The sequence below is a fragment of the Labrus bergylta genome, chromosome 23 (genome assembly GCF_963930695.1).
Source record: "Labrus bergylta chromosome 23, fLabBer1.1, whole genome shotgun sequence".
Lineage (NCBI taxonomy): Eukaryota > Metazoa > Chordata > Actinopteri > Labriformes > Labridae > Labrus > Labrus bergylta.
This window is the reverse complement of record NC_089217.1, coordinates 7,500,134-7,509,478: the sequence shown is the minus strand read 5'-3', so window position 1 is coordinate 7,509,478 and position 9,345 is coordinate 7,500,134. Positions and strand designations below refer to the sequence as shown.

At 40.6% G+C, this 9,345-nt stretch overlaps 1 protein-coding gene across 3 annotated transcripts in view; it reads left to right on the top strand.

Annotated features, from left to right (window-relative positions):
• cacna2d4a (calcium channel, voltage-dependent, alpha 2/delta subunit 4a) overlaps positions 1–9,345 on the top strand; it is an 84,301-nt gene that overhangs the window by 53,048 nt on the left and 21,908 nt on the right. The window lies entirely within an intron of this gene.

Genomic DNA, 9,345 nt, shown 5'->3' with positions numbered 1-9,345 from the left:
GTATGTATTTGTTTGTAGAGTGTGTTTATGCATATGGATGTACAATAGAGGGTTTTACTCCTAACGTATCTGAAAAATCTGTCCACATTTAGGGAGAAACAAAACACTCCTCGCATGGTCAAATCTGAATTTGTCAGTAAATTTAAGGGTACACACTCTAGTAAATGATGCCAATAGTTCCTCTAAATAGCATTGACTCTTTTTGTGTTTATATGTGTCTATAGTGTCATTGTGTGAAAGCAATGTTTTGCTTTGGTTGATAATGTTTGGAGAGACAGAAAGAGGGGGAAATGGGGAGCTAAAGTGTGTGGGGGGGGTGTGTGTTTGTTTACACGCAGCATATAATTACTTGGCTGCACCCTTACATGGACTGAGTCATAGCTGACACACACACACACACACATTGTCTTCTGTTAATAAGCATGAGAATCATTTGGCTCCACAGTGGCAGCTTTTGCCCACATATGAGAGGGTGATAATGTGGGACATTTTGGCCACACCTGTTTGAGTGACTCTGAGTTCAGTCACAGAGAGATTGGCAAAATGTGCAATTTCACTAATCTCTGACATGAGCAAATCTGCTGTCCAATCTGTTTTCCCCCCTCTTGTTAGCAATGACTAAGAAAGCTGCTTCACGTTTGTAGCCGACGCAAACCATCTAGTCACCATCTTAGACTAACTAATGGATCATTTTAGCTGTCCCTATTCGCATTAAACCCACGCGCTACTGGAGGCCAACATAAAAGCTGTTTCACCTCAGGTGAAAGAATTTGGCAGCGAGTGTATTTTGTCAGCCAAAGATCGTTTTATAAGGGAGAGAATTGAAGAGCAATACCAAAAGACTCGCATCAGAACTTTAGCAAAGAGTGCTTCTCATAGTGATGACCACATGTAGCATCATGACCCGACTCTGCAGTTCCTCTTTAGTTTTTCGGAGCGATTTTCATATTTTGGGTTTTTCCAGGCTATAGTTGTGGTGTCTGTTCTGGCTCTTCTTTCACCTGCTAGAACACATAGATACAGTTTGATCCTACTTTTCCCTGAGAACTACTCGAGACTGAAACAGAGTTCAAAGGAGAATATTGTCATTAAATTTAGCCAGAAACACGACTAAAAGAAACTGCATGATGTGAAGGGACTTTTTCAGTTCATCACTGAGACATTTTAAGTCTTTTACTTAATATACTGATAATTAATCAGTCAAATTGTCAATAAGTAATGTAAATCTCATATGATGAATTTAGTAAAGCACATAAACCAGAGACATCCAACAGGAATTGACAAGTTTCAGTCAGCCCATGTGTAGAATCTTTAATTAGTCATGTTAATGCAGTATGGAATATATATATGAATCATCAGTAAAAAAGAAGAAATGTGATGCATTCATAAATGAACAGAGCCTGCCAAGATAACTTTAACTTTATTAAATGCATTTCAGCTCTTCTGTTTACTAGTCAGCAGCACTTTTATGTATGCCTTAATTTACACACATCCCTCTCTGTCTACCAACAGCTTCAAGCCTGAGCATGGGCCAATTAAAACACTGCAGTACGAACTGCCCAACACATGCACAAAAATACAACCTGAACATGAACACTCTGGTTTCCTGTCCAAACGTGGGTGCTGTGCTGGCGTCATTGGTCTTGAATGTACTTCCTGGCAAACAGAACTCAGTTTTTGCTGCCAGTCGCTGCTGCTGCCAGCACTGGCTATATAGGACACACTCTGCAATGACAATTATAAAAGATGATTGGCAGGAGTGACTGAAAGAGAAGTGAAGGTGCAGAAGGCTGTGTCACTTAAAAGTGCATTTTTTGGTCTATTACTGTTGAAGGATTTTTATTAGGAAGAGCATCTGTTCTTATAACAGCAAAAGTGTCAGCTGTGTGTGTGTGTGTGTGTGTGTGTGTGTGTGTGTGTGTGTGTGTGTGTGTGTGTGTGTGTGTGTGTGTGTGTTATCCCAGAGGGGTAATTAGTCCTCTAATTAGTCCTGCCCCATCCTCGCTATGATACAGGGGTCAGTGACCAGGCTGAGCCTCTTTGATGCAACCTTTCACACACTTCTGAGAATTTGGCAGCAGATTAAATACAATTTATATCAAGGTATCAAAAATGCTCTAAGGTTGGGGGGACGCTGGCAGACTATAGGTTAGTGTGGGCGCCCCATTTATGAAGGCCTACGTCCTCCAAGCAGACGGCCTGGGTTGGAATCTGACCTGTGGCTCCTTTCCCGTATGTAAATTCCCTACTCTCTCTCGCTCTCGCTCTCTCGCTCTCTCTCTCTCTCTCTCTATCTCTCTCTCTCTCTCTCTCTACCCAATTTCTGACTCTATCCCCTGTCCTAAATGAACGCATTAACAACCATCCTCATCTCTCAATGCCATCACAACTCCAGGGACACACAACGATGGTTTGTGCACCATCCTTATGGACATTTATGGAGATGCTCTGTTACATTTTTTCCTTCATGAAGTCCCATTCTGACACTCATAGTAAGAGTACTGATGGATAAAGAAACATACATATTTTGTCTGTGGGAAAAATGGATAGCGATATTTTGCTAGCTTTCACAAACGTTACACTATTTGCTTTAAACAAGATCATTTACCTAAAATCTTTATTTTCTCTTTGCTGCTCTTAACTAGCAGTTACTTTTGGCAGCCATCATTTTAGATATTTGTGAATAATAGATAATGGTATCCATTCCAATCACGCACTGACTGGAGTATTTGCCAATTCCAGATATCCAAAATGTAGACTGCATTGGAGATTTTTCCCATCTGGTATCTATATTGAAACAACTCTCATCTCTACACATGCTCCCTATAGGAGAAGCGTATATTTAGCTTCTAAATAAGATATTTCTAGATTACAGGGAAGAAAGCTAACCCTGTGGCAGCCTTGGATTTTATGTCCTGCTGCTGCTGTACTCAAAATTAAACCATTTTCTATTGTGACTTTGTTGCTTGATGACCTTTCATTGTGCAGCAGATGAAATGACATCTGCCTGATTGAAATCTAACCTGAAAGAAACTCATCTTAGATGAAAAGGACAAGAAAGGTTTCCTGCCTCGCCTCTTGATCATGGGGGTCACTACCTCTCCTTTAAAGAGGACTTCTGCCTCTGTCTTTTATTTAAAACTCAAATTAAAAAGTGCCTTTAAACCTTCGGCTTGCTCCTCTTTTCTTATACGTTGCAACCTGTTTCCTTGCATTTAGCACAGCTAGCACCTCTGGTCATCATTTCATAAGAAGAATCTGCTAAGCATCAATAAAAGTAAAAAAAAAATATATATAATATAAACAACAGCGTATGGAGGATAAGTTCGATCCCACCTGCAGCAGCTTTCTTCTATAGGCTTTGCTCATTGATTCAAAGGAAGACGCTTTTAAACAACAGATATGAACGCAAGCTTGATTTATGTGGTCCTCCAAGGCATGTGTCCACTTTCCCGGGCTGTTTATGTGTCTGGCAAAGAGGCCCTTTGGCGTGAGGATCCATTGTCAGTGCCAGCACCTTCTGCCAAGGCCACTTTTATGGTCCGTTTTCGCTCCATCAATGATGCAGGAAATAGGCGTTATGAAAAATGATTACTGCCGCTGGTTCGGAGCAAAAAGTTGCTTTTCTTTTAACCATTTTTGCCTGTCTATCACAGTCTGACACATTCAATGTATTTATTCCCCAGCTGCAGGAGTACTGGTTTATTTATTATCTAGGAGGCATGATTAAATCCCTGCACTCCCTGCTGTTCGTTGTCTCTAATATCGATGATGTATGAATTTCAACCCTTTCTGTAGCATTCATTAAAAGTTGCCTGGGGAACTTTATAGATGCGCTCCCCCTTTTCTGCAGCGTCCCTCCTCCTTCCTTACTCCTCCTCTTCCTCTCTTCCCTCATCTCTGTCTCTCTCTATCTTTTACCCCCCGCCCCCTCCCTCGCTCTGTAATTTACTGTGCTATTGGGTGCGTGTCAGTGAAGATGAATTGGCTCTAGTCTATGTATTAACACCAGGTCTGGCCAGGCACGTTTAGCGCTGCAACCACCAGTTCCTCCACGAGGCAAGTGACTTCAAGGCACTATCCATCTTCACACACAAACACACACAGAGGGACAGAGACAATGTATATGTTGTGTCTCTGTTTCAATATATCAAGAGTTTGTATCATCCTTGAATCAGCCTCATATTGACCGGACAGTTTTATGGCCCTTTGGTCAATATGGTCAATGAGGATCGCCCCATAAGAGATAAATCTTCTTTAATTTTTGCCTTGAAGCACATTTCTTTGGACATGCATTTGTTTCATAGCCCCATTAATTTACCCTTTTGTTATTTATTTTTTAATATGAGTTGTTTTTGTTTCCCTCCTAAGTCTGTAGAGAAACTATTTATTAAAGCACAGTGGGGCATTGCATGACTCAAAAGAGTCAATACAGTTGGACTGGATTTAAATAAATACTTTCTATCCCATCATGGAAGATCTTCTCACTAAAACAGTCATCACCAGGGTTATCTTTCAAACTTTGATTGGCGTCCCCCCTGAGCCAAAGCAGAGTATACACAACTGTTAAATGATAGACTGTGCTTCTGTGTAAAATAGTTGGCGTGCACTTTAAAGAAGGCCTCTTTGGTCAAGACAAGTTTAATTATAAAGCACATTTAAAAACAGAAGCAGCAGCTAACCAAAGTGCTGTACAATGAAGAAACACACACACACACACACACAGAAAAGACAGAAATGATACAAGAAACGGCTTTACAGTACAGGAACAGAGGACTTCAAACTCTAAAATCTACTGACTTTTCATTTCTAAAAATGTTGAACGTGTTTCCTTAGAAAGCCACATATACTGAATCAATCACTATATTATTGGATGATTTTTTTCTTTAGTTTTTTTTTTCAGTTAAGTAGCTGGTGTATGTTTAGCAGCTACAAGTAAATCATGAAAGTTGTCATTCTGACCCTAAGAAACATTGCTTGGTAGTTTCCAAATGTGGTTTAGAAAAGTGTGAACAAAACAGTCAACAAAGTGTTTTAGGCTCACTAAAAAACAGTTGTTAACAAGTGAGGCTGACTAGTAACAGGCCCATCTGGTTGTTTAAGAAAAAGAGTGTGCGGACAGCCTTATCTGTTGAACTCTCTCTCTCTCTCTCTCTAACACTTTTTCTGTCACTGCAGGATATATAAGTGGTAAAGTCCGCAGATTACAAAGTATTTTGGGTGCACGCGCTCACTCGTACACACAAACACACACACAAAGTTTATCCCCTTGGAGAGTCTCATTAATTTGGCCAAGTTGATTTGTTCTGAAAGGCTTCGAATTCATCACAGCCAAACAGATGGTAGAGAGGGATTTCCTAGAGGAGAGGGAGAGAGAGAGGCATGAGTGAGGGAAGAAAAAACAAGAGGAAAGGTGGAGTATAGAGGAAAAGACAGAACAAGAGAACAGCAAACATTCAGGGGATTAAAATAAAACATTTATGGAGAGACGAGAAGCGAAAAGAGAGAGATGGTTGAGGAATAAATAGGGGAGAGGTGAGAGAGCGCCATCTGTCATTTTAGAGAGAGAGGGAAGTCAAAAAAGAACTAAATGCATGTCTTTCACCTTAAAGGTACAGTTTGGAGAGTGCTCATGAACTTTCTTATTGGGACTGAGATGAGAGGATCAATAAGAACATCATGGTGTCGTGTGTTAGTCTGGTTTCACCCAAAGACTGGTGACAGATCGAGCAACACAGTCTTTGTCCTAAGTGGATAAAATGTACACCAAACAAACTCTCAAGCTCCCTGAAGCTGCACACACCTATATATACTGACAATACATACAACTGTTATTTCATTTGTAAATTTACCTGACCCAGCAACTAAAACGTCAGTGTGTTTGTGTGTGTATAAAATATGCATAAAGTTCACATTTGAAGTAACATTCATAACCAGAACATGTATCTGGAAACCAACATGACGCTGAAGCTGCTGCACAAAAGCATTGGTTATACAGAAAAGAACCCAAACATGTGGACTATCCCTTTAATATTCAGACACTTTTGGTCTGTCATCATAACACTGGATCAGCAAGGTAATGAAAGAGGGGTGATCATGCACACAAAAGCACACACCCAGTGCTCTGTTGATCTCCTTTCCCATTATAAAAGATTGAGTAGGTAATCGAATTTCACACCAAATTAGCTCCTCAAAATGTTCGGCTTTAATCCCCTTTTTGATGTGTGACGAAATCGCCCCTTTTTTTTTTTCCCCGAGCACAAAGTGCCATGTAAACATCCAGAACAGAAGACAGAGCAGTGCTTTTTTTTGCATTCAGTCTTTCCTTCGCTACACACACAGGAACATGTTTCTCCCTGTCTCTCCACAATGAATGATTTAGTGAGCGTGCCTCCAACGGGGCCTGCTCGACGGTGCCGTGGAACTAGGTTAACTTAAGGTAGGCGCGGCTGCTTTAGGAGGTCCACACACACTTACACCCAATGTCAACAACATTTATATCCATTTTTTAAGGGGCAGGGTACCCATTTAACACTCTGTCACTTCTGCTCTGTCACCTTTAGGAAAGCTGAATAGGCGTGATACTGTAGAGTCTGCTGTCCATCTATGAGCTGTGTCAGCTGGTTACCATGTAACAGTTTCCCTTTATATGCGTGAATGCAAGATTAGGCTTCTTTTGTTTGTCGTTTGGTATCTAGAGCTTTACATTTCACCTTCTTGTCTGATTATTAAGCACAAATGTGTAGCCTGAACATGGCTGTGTGTGTCTTGAGTGCTTAAGTCAATGCTTTTTGGTCCATGCCAACACGTGCAACAGTTTCAATTATTTTGATTGGAAAATAATCACGCGGCTCTGTCCGTGTGTGTGCCTCTGTCTGCATCCCTGACGTTCAAAAAGTTGCGCATGAGAAAGTGAGAGACACTTCTACACACAGAGGGAGAGAGAGAAAGAGAGAGAGAGAGAGTATGTTGGGAGAGAGGCGGAGGATGAGGGAGGGAAGTTGAGTCATCATCCTGCTCGTCCAATCACAGCCATCTGCCTGTTGCTTTGGTAACGTGATGTCAGTGCAGCCTAGGGCGACTCCTCTGAGGTTAGTGAGCTTGAGCACAAAGGTGTGTGTCTGTGTAGAAGTTGTCACAAACACAATTAGCCTATTTCTTATGATCAGGTCAGAGGTTGTGTTTAATGACTGCAGTAAAAACTGTTAAATGAGAAACAAAAGGATGTCCTAACTTTGTGTGTTTGGATTGATTTGTATCCATTCAGTTTCCTTGTATTTGTCACTTATGTGTACTTCACTGAGAGAGTTTGTGTGTGTGTGTGTGTGTGTGTGTGTGTGTGTGTCAAGGACTTCTAGTCAAACTGATCATTATAATCAACTTTTTTCTCTCTCTCTCTCTCTGAGGAGTCAACCAGAATTCACCATAACTCATTTAACTGGCTGCATCAGTGTTTGTTGCCTGGCAACATCACTTTATTGAACACGGGCCCCGCTCAGGCTTTCTTGAACACAACATTGACTGCTGCTTTTTGGAAACACAAACAGTCATTTTGGTATTTGGAGTTTAAAAGGTGACTCAGTCAGCTCTGTGTTTGTGGAGCGAGTTTCATATTCAGGGTGTTGTAAACGTACGTGAGATGGGAGATATTATTCAGATAAAGAGTTCTCTCATTCAGAGCGACTTACAAATGTATAGAAAACTGTTCAGAGTTGTATGAGAACAGTCCTTCAGTACAGAACAAAAGCTTTTGTCCACCTATTTTTGTCGAATAGATAGACTGAATAAACTGCATAGAGATACATTAAAAAGCTTCTTTAATTACAGACAGTAGAAAGTATATTGTCTCAAGGGGACCTACACTAAACTGTCATTAACTGCAGTGCTTGAAATCATTACTAACTTGTTATCTGAAGGTTTAAAAAATTGATCTGTTGTCTGATGTAAAAGAAAAGGTAGTCCCCTCTATTACTGATATTATTCTGTTTATCAGAGATTAGGACCACCATGCCAGAAAGCATACAGTAGATGTCTTGAGTCAAGTTGAAGAGATACATCAACCCCTTTATCAGGTGTCAGGTGAGAATGAACTTTGTTTTGTCAAGATAACAAAATAATTGACCCACGATCTCGAGATAACAGCATTAAAAAAGTAATAACTCTACCATTCCCTAAATTAAAACATATCCATGTTGTACTAAACCTATAATGATAATAAAAGTTTAACAAAAAGCCTCTCTCAGATCAGACCGGCTACAATACCACACCATTTATTGTTTTTTTTGGGGGGCTTTTTGTGCCTTTAATGGAGTGAAAGGACAGTGGATAGAGACGGACATCAGGGAGAGAGAGAGAGCGGGGAATGACATGCAGGAAAGGAGCCACAGGCTGGATTTGAACCCAGGCCGCCCGCTTGGAGGACCAAAGCCTCCATACATGGGGCGCGTGCACCAACCACTGCGCCACCAGCACCCCTATACCACACCATTTCTAATCAAAGTTGCAATCCAAAGACTGGAGTGTAGTTTAGAAGTGATGGAAGAAATAATGGCTCATAATAATAATAATTGCTCACTTTATTTCCAGTCCGCTCCGCCGAGATCAATGTTTTATTTGCCACACTGAATCCTTCAGGACCCACGCAGCTAATTAAAGAGTTGAAAGAGGAAAAGGTTCATTTACCAATTATACTCAGAACACAAGGGAGTTCAACTTGAAAGGACTTTTTTTTTTTTTTGACAATTAATATAAACACTATTTGGTATCCTAAATATCCCGAATCAACGTCAAGGATGGCAAAAGAACAGTGCATAGACGGTGAAATGTCAGCTGCGATTTCATGAACTAATCATTCCTAAACAGCACAACACAGTCAAACAATAACACACGTATTGCATCTTTGAATCCAAGGACAAGTCGACTAGTCTTTCCTGTCTATACACACACACACACGCGTTCAGGCTGCTCCTTTTCTTTTCTTCAAGCGCAAATGGACAAAACCTAAACCCTACATATTAACAATAATGAAGGAATAACTGAGGATAGAGAAAAGAGGTGTGGTTCAAATGAAGAGAAAAAGAAGTACAAAAAAAAGCCTCTCACTTGATTCCATTTCACTGTTTGACATTTTTTGATCAAAACTGTAATTATGTGTTTGTGAGGGAGACAGAGTGAGAGAGAGAACACTAGAGACATTTCTTAGAAAGCTGAAATCTCTGTGCATGTTTGTGTTGGTATGATGTCGTCTTTGTGTTGGTGTGTGTGTGTTTGTGGGTACAGAAGCGGGAAAAGACACAGAGAATAAAGAGGGCGACATGATAAGGCTTTGACATTTGTGCAGATAAA